The sequence below is a fragment of the Capsicum annuum genome, chromosome 11 (assembly GCF_002878395.1).
Source record: "Capsicum annuum cultivar UCD-10X-F1 chromosome 11, UCD10Xv1.1, whole genome shotgun sequence".
NCBI classification, from domain to species: domain Eukaryota; kingdom Viridiplantae; phylum Streptophyta; class Magnoliopsida; order Solanales; family Solanaceae; genus Capsicum; species Capsicum annuum.
Genome location: NC_061121.1, coordinates 170,943,262 through 170,960,694, shown reverse-complemented (window position 1 = coordinate 170,960,694; position 17,433 = coordinate 170,943,262).

The following is a 17,433-nucleotide window of genomic DNA, read 5'->3' as shown; positions in this document are numbered from 1 at the left end:
ATAGACTAAGATTGTAATGATAAGTTGAAGGTCTGTCTGGTAGGTGGTTCCAACATCTCTAAATGTTTTTTAGAGTTGTGGTGATACAGAGATGCAGTTTTTGGTTGTTCTGAGGCAGCGGTGGTATGCCTTGTGCCTGTACGATGGTGAAGCGAGAAAAAGGAAATAAGGGTGGCTATTATTATTACGGTGGCTGGTAATTGTGTTCACACATTTTCTAATTGGTGGGCATGGAGGTTAGCCGTGGAAGAGAGAAAATAGAGATGTAGTGGGCTAAGGGATGATGACGGCACTACTGGAGTGTTGGTGCATATAGAGGTAGTCCACCGGTGGTGATTCGTCGGTGGTGATGCAACTGTTATCTTGAGATTGAGAGAGAGAATAAAAATGGGGGAAGACCACTATTTCTGTTTTGGAGGGGAAATAATTTAGGATTTTCAGGGGTATTTGGGTTTGTTTTAATTAAAAGGTAATAATATGATATCAGTCATTGATCACATGAGATCAATAGTTCTGATTTAAAATAAAAATAGATCAGATCATGGGTTGAAATTGAAACTAAAATTGGGGATTTCAATTTGGGGTCAAAGTTAGTAAGGATTTAGGCTAAAATTATCATAAATTGAGTAACCGACGGACAGAAGTTGAATAAAATTGAGAAGATTAAATTGAGTTTGGTCTTTATATTTTAATATATGTGAAATAGTAAGACATTATAAATCACTTTTCTCAAAAGTACATTATGTGCATAAGAAAAATATCACATAAAAAATATTATATAAAACTGCCAGTATAATTTGAATGAATTATAATATTAATAATAACAATAACAATAATAATAATAACAACAATGTTTGTGAATTATGAAAATTTGCATGTCTAATTTAGTAAATATTAATAAAATTATGTAAAAATATTATGTTTAAATTAGTAAAAAAATATAGAATTAAATGATAAGATGAGTTGTATACAACAAAATCATGAATGCGACACACATATTCAATTGATACAAAAATAATACATAAGCAAATATTAACATTAAATTTGATAAAATAGCAGTCTAGGTGATGTCGTCTAAACTAAACCTCCAAATTAAGGATAAAGGGCTCGCTGTCAAAATATAGTAACCCAACCAGGTTGGGATCGATCTCATAGGGAATATGTCAGAAATTATTCTCAAACTTGTTGAAATCACTAGGTAGTACATAAAGTAAATGGGGAGATTTGCTAAATTATTAAGAAGTAAGAAGAACTGGATGCTTAAGGTTTTAATCAATCTAAGATGAACACTAGGCTTGTGTTCCCTTGCTTCGACCTCCACAGATTTATCATGCACTTCCGAACTATTTCAATACCTTGCATACATAATTTTATAATTTATGTATCACCAACTGCCTTTTGATATACTTTGGTTAATTTCACTCATCTCCTCTAGGTCTCAGAATATTTCCTTATGACACGATCCGACCGGAGGCTTCATCATAATAGGCTTTCCCTGTCTGATCGGGACTGGAGACCACCCCCGTTACCCAACCCAATCTCCATCTGCTTGCCCTGAGTTGGCTGAATTTCGAGAAAATGTAACAAGATAGTTCAACAAATCACATGAAAACTCTAGGATAAGATCATAATTGTGACTGTCCGAACTGAGTCCCACCATCCACAACAAAAATATGACCATACGAACCACAACAATGTCCATTAACCAAGCCATAACCAAAAAGGATATCAAAATATAATAAAATTAATTCCTAAATAAAATAGGATGGAACAACCAACAATATCGTCTAATGATGTCAGCCCACCAACTTATTCCAATGCCAAGGATGATACCCATACTGATCCCACCTATTCTAACCTATTGAAGTACCACAAATCCTCTACCCAAAAGAGTAAGAAAATCTGATTGGGACATGTCCCCAACGATAGCCAAAACCAATATTCATAAAAATAACCAATATTCATAAAATTAACCAAAATGTAAAAAATTTTCCATAATATGAAATGGAGCCTTCCAAAAGGATAGAACCTTAGCACTTAATTCCTAAAGTTGTCATTGAGTTAATCACTATGTAAGAGGAGTAAAATGGTTAATTCCTGCATAGTGTAGGTATGAAGCCAAAGTAGATGGGTTAGTGGGTGAATGGTAGCATGATCTTAGGAAAGGATAAAATAATGCCATTTATAAAACCAAGCAAAACCATCCATATGCACACATCCATACACACACAAAAATATATATATAATCATCTCAGGAAAAAGGGACGGGGTTTAGCATTATAGGTTGTGTACCTTTGTCATCCTAAACCACCCACGGGCTATATGGGTTCAGCTCTCTCTACTGAAAGGGCCCCAGTGTGTGTAGTTGCATGACCAGGGAAGTAACCCTTGGAATGACTAGTACATCCCCTAAAATATAGTGTGACATTATGCACAGATTACCAAGACCAACCTTATATCAGAAAATATAAGTTTCCAATTCGGTCCCCTCGGAACGTCTACCTTTCACGTCTTTGCTACACATCCTACCATTATTTCCCAATTAAAACCAATTTCCAAATTGACAAACCATTATCCATTTATTATCCAAGGCCTTTGATATTTATATTATCATATCAATCCTTACTTGCAAGTATTGTACATAGCCAACCATGTATAGGCTTAAGGGGACTTTCAAGTGCCCTTTCATTTACCATATTATACCACTTGGGGTATTTCAAATGCCCCAAAAGCATAACCATTAACCATTTACCATTCCAAGACTTTTAAACCATGAATAAATTCTTACCAGTTTTTAAAAAAAGTAGGAGTTCAATTAAAAATAGTCAATGAAATGAACATACCTTTATAAGCATTTTTTCAAACACATTGTGGGCATAATATAACCAAAACCAATTCCATTTGTCATTAAACCATTCCTATAAAATTTAATTACCCAAAACCACCAGTAATTCATATCAAAGCATAATTAAAACCATAACCAACCATTTAATGTCAAAAAACCTAATTCATATTTGATAACCAAGATCATAGAATAAATAGAAAATACTCATAAAATTAACAACGAGGGAAGAGAACAATCCTTAAACCAAGATGATGAGGGAAATAAATCACCAAGACAAGCCCCAAATCAATTCTCTAGTTAAAACCTTAGCTTCCCTTGCCCAAAAGTTTTTAAGATAATTTCAGAGTGTTTAGAGGAGTTTCTAAGTGTTAATGAATGGAATAATAGGGTAAAAAACCTCCAAGTAGGTTAGAAGTCATGGGACCTTATTAGGATAATTGGGGAAATGTCTGAAATACCCCCTCTTAAGTTGCACCAAATTTCCATCACAGAGATATGGCTGACTCACATGAGTCGTACCCTTTCGATACGAGTGGTACCCTCCACTCGTACCCTAGCCTCAAACTTTGATGCAAACACTATCCATAATATGACTCATCAAACTAGGTCGTATCAAAATCATGCAACTGTACCATTCATGTCCATCTATCTATGGGTAGAAAGCAGTACTCAGACTAACTTTAGTCCCAACTCTCTCTAAATATATTACCTAAATTGAGATGTAAATTGTATGCCACGATAAAAAATAATCAAAATAAGAACTCCATGCGGCTTCACAATCTCCTAAAGATATAGCTTCACACAATCCTCCACCAAGAAGGTAGTCCATGCTGGCAAAAAGTGGACAGACTCAGTCAACCTATCTACGATGACCCAAATACAATCATATTAATTCCTAGATCGAGGAACACCATTAATGAAGTCCATATTAATCACCTCCCATTTTTATTTGATCAAATCAATTACTTGATACAAACCTCCTGGCCTCATGTGATCAAAATTAACCTATTGAGATACTATGCACTTGTCCAAAATATCAACCACATCTATAACACCCCAGAAAATTGTCCCTTGCAAATTTTCCTTAGGTTTTGACTCACTAGGCTTGGTATGACTCAAGGTTACCAATTGTACCCTTGAATATGACCTGTGGGGTGTCTTAATAATTTAATTGTACCCTAGGTAACTTGGTTGGGTTGGCTACTACCAAAGATATGACTCACTAAGATACAAGTCATATAGTAGCATACGAGTGGTGTAGGAAAAGTCTTATAGTGTATGATTTTCTTGGTCTTGTAAAGTTTGCCTTAGGTATGATTAGGGGTATCACTCATACACTAAGGTATGAGTTATGGAGGTAGAGTCGTATAGATAATACTAGGTAAGATCATTGAAAGATTTGGTTATGAGTTGGGGTACCACTCATACCCTAGGGTATGGGTTGTAAGGAGGATTCATACCCCTGGACATGACTTGATTTAATTTTTAAGACTAGGGTATTTTGGACATTTCGTACATCAAAGACCTTATGTTATGAGATAATATAACCTTTTGTAGACTTCTATAACACTTGGAAATGGTTGAAAAAACCTCAAATACTCTCGAACTCACTCTAGAAAGGTTGGAGGCTAGGCTTTCACAAGTGTTCTTCAACGGACTCAAAGGACAACATTGCTTCCATGAATCTTCATGTATAAGTATGTACTCCATCCCTCATTATAAGTTTCAATTAAAGGAATTTGTATTTGTTTTACACATTGTTTTATGGATGATGAAAGGAGGTTTTCAAAATATATGTTGAGGGTCATGATGCATACAGTTTGGTATTTGTTTAAATTATGTTTTTACATAATATTGGTAATGATTTGCATATGTTCTTTTTGGTTGGTTATGGTTTAACAAATAGGTATTGTAGAACCCTAATTATGGTGGTTTATGCTTACATTTTATCTTGGTAAAGGTATACCCTCAGCATGTTTGATTAAATACCTCAAAGAATATTTCTACTGTATTATTGAACTTTTATTGGAACTCTTGAACGGTTAGGTTTTGTAATGGAACTCTTAATGGTTTTTTATGTTTTTTCATAGTTTAAACAATATAAATACTTTAAATGTTTGGCATGGTCTAAAATAGTTTGGAATGGTTTAAAGAAGTAAACATTTTGATAGCCAAGTTTGGTCTATTTCGTAAGCCTTGCAGGATAAAATGAAATTCCTCAAGTGAATATATTAATAGAATTTATTTAAATGGTTTGGAAAGTTAAAAAAGGATAAATGGTTATGCTTGTGCGGAACACAAAAGTCTTCCGAGTTGTTTAATATGGTAAGTGAAAGGGCACTTGAAAGTCCCCTTAAACCTATATATATGGTTGACTATGGATAATACATTCAAGTAAGGATTGGTATGATGGTACCAATATTAATGGCCTTAGTTAATAAATGGATAATGGTTTGGTTATTTTGAAATTAGTTTTTAATTGGGCAATAATGGCGAGAAGTGTAGCTAAGTCATGAAAGATGGAGGTCCTGGGGAGACCAAAAGTGGAAACTCATATTTGTCGATATGAGGTTGGTCTTTGTACTGTGTGCATGATTGTAAGACTCCATAAAATTGTTTCTTCATTCAGTCCTTTAAGCTTGATAAGGGGTACTAGACTTAGAAAATTCTAGCTAAGTATTCAGACTTAGTGTTACTTTAGCCTTTCAAAGTTGGTAATTTTATTTCATGACCTTTATGTCCATTAAATATTGATATTTGAGTTAATTCATGATCAGGAATGTCAATAGGTGTTCCCGTACAAGTTTCAGATTTTTCAAACTTCGTTTGAAGTGCCTTTGGAATCCTAAACTAGTGAATCAACACGATCTTGATGCATCGCATTGATTATCACGTTGATAAATGTTTTCCCCAGCTCCCAGTGTTAAAATCCAGTGAACCAATGCAGACTCAATGTGGCGCATTGGCTATCACATCGATGCTTATAATACGGTGCGTCAGCCTATGCCTTGATGTTTTAGTTTATAGTCATTAAAAAACCTCATCCTTAGGATTAATTAATTCTTTTTCCCATGCCCTTCAGCCCCCATAACATAAAATTTAGCCCTCTTTTAGCAAGTTATAATCATTCTTTCACAAATAAGTTAAAGAAGGGGCATGTTGGTTAGATTATTACTTCCCATATTCTTAGTTTCAGTCTCAGTATGGAACTCAGTTCACTTTTATAGATTCGGGACTGTCAGGCACAGTGACTAAGCTCAGTCAGGGACACAGTTTAGTTCCACAGAATTAAGACTGTTAGATATAGTCATTCAGTTACTATTAACGTAGTATCAGTATACTCAAATATTACTTAATCAGTATTCAGATTCAGTATTCAGTGTTATTATTATCTCAGTACAGTTTACATATTCATGCACCTATTCTCATTCAGTCATACTCATGATATTCACTTAGTATTGTTCAGGCATATGAACCCATGCATTTGAACCCACCACACTGAGCATACCAGTATATTCAAAGTACTAATGCATGCTTTTATTTTGTGCTAGGATATCTTTATTATAGGTTCAAATGCACAAGCTCCAGAGTACCTTTAGCAGTTTAGATTCTCATCATAAAAAGTTAGTCGTGATCCCTCATAGTTCTAGGATGTGTTTATTTATTTTAGTATTTCAGTTCATTTCTAGTATTTAAAGTTAGTTGGGGGCTTGTCCTATCAACTCCATAGCTCAGACTGTTTAGATAGTTTAGAGGCTTTTCAGACTAGAGTATTTTCAGATAGTTGTTCAGTTTTTAGTATTAATGTTCAGTTTTGGTATTGTGATACCATATTCAATATTATTTATAGTATTGAACATTAGGCCCATCTTTCCACCTATTTTGCATAATTATCGTATTATTATCTAGTAATTACAGCAAGTACTAGTTATAGGTTAGCTTGTGGTCCTTTAGGATTAAGAAAAGTGTGTAGCGTCCAAGGTACAGACCCGAGGCATTACAAACTTAGTATCAGAGTCGAAGGTTTAAAAAAGTCCTAGAAAGTTTGAAAGTTGTATCTACTAAAGTCTTGTGCATAGGTGTTGTGCATGCCACACTTATTGATAGGAGGCTACGAGATATTTTAGGAAAAGTTTCCCTTCTTTCAGTATTCATGTCGTGCCTGTGAGCATGAGCTCCATTTAAATTCTTATTCTAATACTTTATCTTCTATTATATAATATGCCTCCACAGAGGACTTATGGAAGAGGAACAAGAGACTAGTCAAAACCTTAGACTATTCAGGCAGATCCCCTAGATGAGCACGTCATTCATGTAGAATTCAAGGCAGTATTTACTACTCTATCTAATTCAATTTCAACTCAAAATGAATGCCCAGTTGCTGTTCCAGCCAACCCAGTGGCTAATACTACTATAGCTAGGATTTGGGACTTCACCCGAATGAATCCTCCCTTATTATGGTTCTAAGTCTGAAGAGGATCCACAGGAGTTTCTCGATCAGGTTCAAAAAGTCACAGATATCATAAGAGTGACTTCCAATAAGAGTGCTAAGTTAGCCATCTATCAGCTATAAGATATAACCCATACATAGTTTAAGCAGTGAAATCTAAACAGGGGTGTAGATGTAGAGCCCACAAAATGTAAAGAGTTTTCTACGGCCTTGTTAGATAATTCATCCCCTTAGAGCTAAAAGAAGCCAAGGTGTTAGAGTTCATCAATCTCAAGCAAGGAATTATGAGTATGAAATAGTGTTCCCTCAAGTTTACTCAGTTAGCCAGGTATGCTCACCATGTAGTAGCAGATAATAGATCTAGAATGAGTAAGTTTGTGATTGGGTTATTGGATAGTGTGGTTAAAGAGTGTAGGAATGCAATTTTTATTATGGATATGGACATATCTAGGCTTACGGTCCATGCTCAATTGATTGAGGAATAGAAATTTAAGAAGGAGAGACAAAATAAGAAAGTCAAAATGGGTAGATTTAGTTTTGCCCAGCCAAGGTCAGAGGTTTGTAACAGTTCTCAGTTTAGTTATAAGTTTTCATCCCCCGTTCCATCATCAGCTAGTACACCATTACCAAGGTTCAGGAATGACATTCTTGATGGGGCACTAGGCTTGAAATCCTAGAGTAGTGCAAGTAGTATTCATACTAATCCACTTTTCAAAGAATGTGGTAAGACTCATAAGGGTAGGTGTAGAGCCGACAATGATTTGTGTTTTATATATGGCAAGTCAGGTAACAGAGTTTGAGACTATCCTAAGGCTGGTCTATGAAGTCAGCACAGTTTTCCTTTAGCTCAGTCCAATCACCTAAATCAGTAGAGTGCAACCTCCAGTACCGCCAATAGGCAGCGCCAAAATAGGCTTTATGCATTTCAGTCCAGGAAAGATCGGGAAAGCTCCCCTGATATGGTCACTGGTATATTAAAGACCTCCCATTTACATATTTATGTCTCATCAGATCTAGGAGCTTCTCTGTTTTTTGTATCTCTTTGCATAGCAGTTAACTTTAAAGTCAGACCAAATATTAGCAAAACCTTTCTCAGCCTCCACCCCAGTAGGTTAGTCTATCATAGTCCAGCGGGTATACAGGAACTGTTCGATTATGATATCTCAGGAAGCCGAGATTCCAGATTTCAGTAGTAAATTAGTATGAGTAGAAAATTACTGGGTGGGAATGATGCCCAACCTATCTTTACTTCAGTTTAAAGTTTTGCACTTCAGTCATCACGATACCTATATATTCTTTATATCTCAACTCTATGGACACAACTTATATTCATGCACTTTCTACAAAATCATTTGTATTTTCAATTCTTAGTAGGAGTTCCAGTTCTCTCAGTTGTACGAATCATGTTCCATGAACACAAAAACTCTAAAATTAGGTCATGCAGCTCATGACTTCTGTACTCATGCCTTACAGTGTGTTCAATCCCAGTTACTGTCTAAATCGTTATCTCAGTTACAATCTTAGTTATAGTGTTTATCTCAGTCTAGTAATCAGATCAAAAACTTAGTTTAGTTATAGGTTTACTTGACCATAGCATACAGTTATCAGTTACTCAGTTATTAGTATTTTAGTACCTCAGTTTACAGACTATTTCAAAACCATGTTATATGCTTAGTCTTGCATTCTTAGATAATATAGTTTTCACAAATTCATGCTCAGTTATTTTATGTTACTCAGTCAGTCCCTTCTTCATATGCATATTTTACCCTATAATTTCAGTCCAGTTATTTAGACTAAGTATAGTTTAGTCTTGCAGATCTAATATTCAGCTATCATTCATTCAGTTAATTAGATAACCTAGTACGCTAATGAATTTATGTGCAACACCCATACAAATATTTTTTAGTAGTCCCAAGTAAAGTGTCATAATAAGGCAGAGAGTATAGTTGAGAGAGTATTCAAGGGTTATGTCTAAGATTTAAAATTTGTAGTTGTAGTGCATAAGTCTTAGTCACTCTATCTTAGATGATAATTCATAGGCCTTGCCTCATATTACAGAATTCTAGCCATGTCATGGGGTCTTATTCAGACAATGCCAAGCTTTTCTTGCTCCATAAAGTAATTGGCAACTCAATAAAAAGAGTGTTAGAGAAAAGATCCAGTCAAGAATAAGTATTCATTATGAGTTAGTCCGTAAAGCCAATAATTTAGTTTACCAGTCAGACAGATAAATTCGTATGGTGTGGTTTTCTATCTTTCCATCTAGTCGCACTATTCAAAGTCTCATGAGTGTAACTATTCTAATATGGACCAACCAGGTAGTTATGTGTTCAAATCAGTTCATCTATCATGTCTCAATTTTAAGCCCCAGCTATTCAGTCATGATTCAGTTCGTAGGTGCCATGTTCATTGCCCTAGTTTTCCTTAGTATCTTAGCCAAGTCAGTATTCTTTGGGGGACATAATGTCCCAAGGGGGAGATGCACTATAACCCTGATCTTTCATGTTGTAAACCTCCCAGTTCTTTTCACGTAATGAATCCAGTTTGTAGTAGTGGGTACTCATAAGTTGACCCTTAAGTTCCAATCTCAGTCGTAAGCCACATATTTAAGGGGTTTATTTCAGTTCATGCTATTCAGTTCATGTATCATGTTTTAGCCTCAGTTATGTTCTCATGTTCCCATTCATACGTACTTTTAAAATAATCTTGGGTTTATCTGTATTTTTCAGTTTAAGTAATAGTTTTTCCTTAGGCTTATTTAATTTTATGCTAAGATTTTCCATTACAAACTTGGTATTAGTTACCATTGCATATTGAGTCATATGTTCATGAGTCTGTTAAGTCATGTATTTATGCATCAGATTCCCATGTCTAGATTAAGAAACTCAATTTATTAGTAATTTTAGTCATCCATTCATTAATCAACTCAGTCATGTACTCATGTATCAGATATGCATGTTCAGTACGAAATTTAGTATGTCAGTAATGACAATCAGATGTTCATTTTTAGTAAGTTCCGTCTACTAGTATTCTAAGCTTATTCAATCTTATTCGAGGATAAATATTCCAAAGAGGGAGATGATTTAAGGCCCTATAAAATAGTTAACTTAATTCAGTCCTTTAAGCTTGTTAAGGGGTCTCAAACTTAGAAAATTCTAGCTAATTATTCAGACTTAGTGTGATTTTTGCCTTCAAAATATCTTGCACTATGGGGTTCTACTTTGGGTTTTGATATTAGGTGAGATAGTCTCAAAGTTCTTATCATCCCTCAGAGATTCGAGACATTAATTGATGCTGATGTTGGTGTGTTAAAAACTCCTTTCTTATGGTGTTTATGGTTTACTTAGTTGGAGTCCTCTCTTTTTATGACCCTATTCGTGGGTGTGTATTCTGGTTTTGGTCTCAAGATTATTTTGGACTATTTTCTTCTCTTGTTTCTACCTTAGTAGATGAATCTTGTGTTGCCTATAGAATCTATAGGCGTGTGTGGTATCTAGTAGTTGCAAAAGGGTCTTGGTGGATTTTTGTAACTCGAATATGGAGGTTTTCTATGTCATTTAGGGGAATGGATAGGTTGTACTCATGATTTTCATTATTAGATTGTAAGACTTATTAGGCTCCCTAGTGAGTTGGTTTTGGAATGGGATAATGATTTCATTCCCTAGCTATTAAGGGAAGTAGTTGTATCAAATCTTACAACATGAAGGTTGATTTAAAAAAGGACATCTTTATTATTTTACTTGGGTTAAAGATTTTTACTCAAAAAGTCTTTCTTTTGATTTTGTTTTGGTGGTAAATAAATTTCTTGGGGTCCTTTTTGATGAACCTTATGGTGACTTTCTAATAGGGAGATTGGTTTGGGGTTGGTCCATTTAGGATATTTGCCTAATTTCTATTCTTTCCTTATAGAATAGTTTTGGTGACGTTAAAGGACTTTTAAGAGAAATTAAGGGATCTTTTAGATAAATGTTCTCTTCTTCATAGTGTTTCTCCATAGGGTGTTTTATTATTGCATGCATTAGGGAAATAGTTTCCCAAGGAATGGATAGGTTGTCAGTTGATGGATAAGGAGTTTGGAGTGTCCTTGTTGTTGAGAGGACCGTATGTGTATATTTTATTTAATATGGAGTACTCTGTTAGTATTGCATGGTGGTTGATAGACACTAAGTGTTAATTTTAGATATTGATTCTGATAAGAAAGAGTATAATAGCTTGGGAATAGCAATGCAGGAATTGTGGAGGTAAATTGGTATGTTTGATGAGGTTGATCACTTGGGGATTACAATAATTGTAAAGTTGTGACATAGATCAAACATTCAAGATGAATGGATGGGTTAGGGGTTAAGTCATTATATTGGATAGATCATTGAACTTGCATGTGTCTTTGTCCTTATACTTATACTTTATTGTTCGCATGCAATTGATTATAAAATTCATGGTTTTGAATATAGATTTTGGCACAATTAAGGGTTTTGATATAACTACTTATTTAATTGATTTTCCAAGGATTATGATGCACTATTTATTCCTTATTAATGTTTGTGAACATTATGGGATGCATGGGAATGTTAAATGGGTTTTGGGGGTACTATGGATTCCCCAATTACTCAGTTTTGGTCTAGAAAATTATATACCCTCAAAATATTTGTGAAATTTCCATTGAATATAGTTTTGTCATATAGTTTGGCTATTCTTGAATCATTGCATTGTATAAATGGTTAAGGGGAACAAAAATTTGTTTTGGTTGGAATCAAATGTATTTTTCTAAAGGCCTTGGTGGCCATGGTTTAATTTTAAATGGTTTTAATTTAAATTAGATACCTTGGAGTCAATTTGGTCTAATGGTTTTTTCATGTTTTTGCTGGGCTCTAGGTAGCATTGGGATGAATAAGGTCTTAGGTATGGAAGAACCATACGTCGCTGATGTATGTCTTCGGCAATACCTATTAGAGCAGAGAATTGTATTTGTTGGTATAATCTGATGAGGGTTGGTGGTTGATCAAGAATTCTTTTTTAGTGATGGACTTCAAGGGAAGGTCGGGTTGCATATTCTAGTGATACTCTTCTATCTCGGTCAAGAGAGTACTCTACTAGTGTGTGCGCATTCTTATAACACTTATGCCTAAGGTTCACATTTGGTATTCACCTTGTTCCTTAAATATTAGTTTTGACTTTCATTACATTACTCATGGTATATATGGTTATGTTTCTTTTGGTTTCCAGTCTTAAGGACTCTTTTCATAGTATGATTAGGTCGGGATGATTTTTTTCTATTGTCTAGGTGGTTGTTGTAAAGTATCTCGTGCGTATGGTTCAGTGTCTTATTTTGGGGTTCTTGGTCATGCCTTGGGAGGCATGGATAATTCTTGTACTTTGGCTTCTTATATGATTCTTCTTATGATAGTATTTTAAGTAACTTGGGGAAGAATGGTGATGTTTAAAAACAATGGATGTAGAAGTCCCTAAGTGGGGGAGAGTCTGTGTGGCTACCTGAATTAAGATTTATTAAAGTAAGGTAAGGTTTTTTTCATGAGAAATGGTTAGGAAAGGAATCTGTGTTGAAATTTCTTGTGGAGACAATATAATGTGCTAGATCTTTTGATAGATATATTATACCATGGGTATATAAGCGGTTGGCTTAAATGTTGAGATTGTTAGATGTACCAATAGTTATGTTGGGTACTTGAGAGGTTTGGAAAGGCATGGTTTTATACAATGTTTTTATGGTGTGATCATTGTATGGTTTTGGGTGCTCAATTATAGGATGGAGCTTTTTGTTATAATGGTTAGATATGGTTAGTCCATGTTCTTTACTCATAGGTTCCGTGCTATAATGGTGATGAAACCAAAGTAGTGTTTCAGGATAGAGCTAAGGAGTAGAAACTGGTAGCCTAAATTAACTCCTTTTTAGCTTAGACTAGGCTTGAACATGGAAGCGGTGGTATGTAGTAGGACTCAAGATCCCATAGTGATATTTCTTGGTAAACTCTAAGATAAATTAGATTTGCTCTTTAGCATAAGTTTTATACATCAGATATTCTATGTGTTGGGGTAATGTATGGATGGTCCTTGGTTGGTTGGTTCCTTTTGTCTGACATTGGTATCTCGGATTCCTTATTTCTTAAGCAGGGTCCCAAAGAGGATCTTGGATTGATATGTTTACTGGTTGCGAAAAAATAAGGTATGGCTTCAGTAAAGGTTCCATGACGGAACCAAGAGTTCAAGAAAGTCATTAGGATGGGGAAATGGACATGGAGTCAAAGGATCCACATTGGTTCTTTGTTTTGAAAACTCATTTCTTAAAGTGTGTGTTCTTCAACGCGTCTTTGTTTCCTAACTTGGTTAAATATAAGGAATAGTTCATCTTGCATCTTTGTTTTCTAATATAGTTAGAGGTCAAAATGAAAGTATTGGGGTGTAAATTGTGCTTGGGATATGTGATGATATTCTCATCTTGGTTTGTGTTCATACCCTTTATTTTTATTGTAGGAAAGTTTGAGGTGTGTTAATGTGTTATCTTGTGCTTGTTCTTACCCTTACCCATCATTCGAGGATGAATGATCCTAGTGGGGTTTATAATACCCCAGGAATTTGACCCTTACAAATTTCCTTAGTTTTGGACTCACTAGGCTTGGTATAACTCAAGGGTAGAAATCGTACCCTTGAATACGACTTATAGGGTGTCTTAGTGATTCAATCGTACCCTAGGAAGCATGGTTGTCTTAGATACTTCCCAAGATACGAATCACAAGGATACGAGTCGTATAGTAGCATAAGAGTGGTATAGGGTAAGTCGTATGGTGCATAATTATCTTAGTCTTATAGAGTGTGCCATAGGTTCGACTAGAGGGTACAATTGGCAAGTGTCTACTAGTTAGGCTGGTGAATTCATATAGAAACTAGTAGGTAAGATCATGGAAAGGTTTGGGTACGAGTTGGGGTACCGCTCGTACCCTAGGGTATGGGTGGTAAGGAGGAGTTGTACCCCTGGATGTGACTTGTTTTTATATTTAAAACAAAGGTAGTTTGGACATTTCCTATTTCAAATACCTTATGTTCTCATGTTATATAACCTTTGGTAGCCTTCAACAACACTTGGTAAAGGATTAAAACACCTTAAATACTTTCTAAAAGTCACTCTTGAAAGATTGGAGGCTAAGGTTTCTCAAGTGTTCTTCAAAGGGATCAAAGGTCAAGATGCATCCGTGAATCTTCATGTATAAGGCATGTAGTCCTTCCTTCATTGTTAGTTTCAATTAAAGGCATGTGTATTGTGTTTTAAAAATTGTTTTTTGGATCTTGAATGGTGATTTTCAAAATATATATTAAGGGTCTTGATGCAAAAGGTTAGGTATTAGTATAGATTATGTTTTTACATGTTGTTGGTAATGGTTTGCATATATAGTTATTGGTTAGTTATGGTTTAACAAATAGGTCTTGAGTATCCCTAATTATTGTGGTTTATGTATTGGTTTTCGTCTTTCAAAAGGTATGCCCTCAACATGTTTGGTAAAAAGCCTCAAACAATGTTTTACTTTGTTTTTGAACTTTCATTGGTACTCTTGCATGGTTTGGTAATGAAACTCTAAATGATTTTGGATGGTTTAAATGTTTAAAATAATATAAATTTCTTAAATGTTTTGCATGGTCTAAAATGGTTTGGAATGGTTTAAAGGGTAAAGGTTTTGGTGGTCATAGTTGGTTTATTTCAAAAACCTTGCGGGATACATGGAAATCCCTCAAGTGAATTCATTAATGGAATTTGTTTAAATGGTTTGGAAAGGTAAAATCTAATAGCTAGGCTTGTGGGGAACATGAAAGTTCCCCAAGTGGTTTAATATTGTAAATAGAAGGGCACTTGAAATTCCCCTTAAACATATATATGGTTGGCTATGGATAATATTTGCTAGTAAGGATTGGTATAACAATACAAATATTAATGGCCTTAGTTTATAAATGGATAATAGTTTGGTTATTTGGAAATTGGTTTTTAATTAGACAATAATGACAGGGAGTGAGAAGTGTATCTAAGCTGTGGAAGGTGGAGTTCCTGAGGGGACCAAAACTGGAAACTCATATTTGCCGATATGAGGTTAGTCTTGGTGACTGTGTGTATGAAGTCACACTATATTTGGGGGATGTACTAGTCATCCAAAGGTTTTCTTCCATGGTCATGCGGCTACACACACTAGGGCACTTTCAGGATGGGGATCTGAACTTATATAGCCTGCTGCTGGTTTAGGAAGGCAAAATTACACAACCCAGTAAAGATTTTAAAGGCATGCTAAACCCGGTCCCTTTTCCCGGCATTGTTATATATATATATATGTATATATATATTGTTTTATTCATTATGGATGGTTTTACTTGTCTTTGTAAATGGCATTATTTTATCTTTATCCTAAGTGCATACTAGTGTTCACCCACTAACCCATCTATTGGCGGTTGTATGCCCATGCTATGTAAGAACTGGACATTATATTCCTCTTGCTTAGTGATCAGATTCAGGTATAGTCGATAATGGATTGAAGTGGTTAGCTTCCATTGTTTGAAAGGCATCTATTTCATGTCATGGTTTACTTTACATATTTCTTGTCTTTCATGAACTGTGGTTTTTTGTGATGGTCAGGGACATATCCCAACTAGGTATTCTTTGGTTTGTCTAGAGGCTTTGTATGGACAACTGTGGACTTGGGTATAGTATAGGTTGTTTATGTTACACATATGTATACTTACATTGTCTTACTATCTTGGTATTGATTTATGTCTTCTGCATTGGTTTGGTAGGATATTAGGTGGTTTTACTCCTATTGATTGTCCAAGATCTTTACTTAACGCACCATTTATTATATTTTTAATTTACAACTTCAAACTGTCTTTTTGGTTACTATAGCATAAGTTAACCTAAACTAGGAACTAGATTCAAATCTTTACTGAATCCAGTATCTGTGGGATCCATTGTTATCTTCTTAAAGGCCACTTTTCTACTTGATAAAACTACGTACACTTGTGTGTGCGCTCGGGCGCTGTCATGTTGTCCTTGCTTACTTTGACTCATTTTGAGAATTGTCTTTATAAATTTATTGTATTGTTTTGATGCCTTAATTATTGATCATTTTGATTCTTCTACAGATACCATGTCACTTAAAAGTGAACAAAAAGCAGCAATTAGAGGAAGCTTATTAACAAATAGCTTTAAACCGGGAACTTAAAGTCAAACACTATGTCTCAGAGTCTAAGGAATCAAATGGTTTGGAAGATGAATACACAATAATCGCAGTTTGGCAACAACACAAACCTCGAACCACTGGGTATATGGTCCCCAAGTCCAAAGTGATAGCACCTGTATCAACTCTCATTGTATCTCCCAAGTCAGAAGAGGGTGGCCAAACATTAAGCCATAATGAGATTGAGTCTGTGGTGGAGGAGGCTAAAGAAGTTGTTACAGAAGGAAACTTTGAGAGTTTTGAGTCAGAGGATAGTTCAAGAATATCTAGTATGGAAGCTTCCTATAGAGATGGTGCTGAGGTTATCCATCTTAGAGTGCAAGGCAATATCTAGTAGGGTATTGATGTTCTTTATTCTACAGTAGTGATGGGGTGTCCATTAACCAAAAAAAGAAACATAAAGTGGACTATTCAAAAAAAAGTTTGACTTGTGCTTGAGTTTTTGAATAGAATTACTGAGACGTGGAGGTTGTTTGACAAGTATGACCTTGGGTTAATGTTGAAATCTATTGAAAATTTTAGAATTTAGATGTTTCATGGGCTTGATGCATATTATGTAGCGGCCTTAAAAAATAACTCCTCCAAGGAAAGAGAAAGATATGAGAAAGAAGTCAAAGTTGGGGCACAGTGTGGTGCAGGGATATGCTTTCTGTATTTTTATATGATCCAGAGTTTACAACCTTTGAAGCCACTCTCAATTATAACTATTACATCAAATAATTAAAAGAGTTAAAAAGTTAAATGTCAAAGAAAAATTGATGAACTTTAAGTGGTTGGCAAACCAAAAGTTGCGGACAAAGAGGATGTTTATTGGGATACTAATGACAAGTCTATTGCTAAGACTTCATTGAATTTCCTTGCCAAGTCATAGTGGAAGGTGGTATGACATCAACTACCACAAATAAGTAATG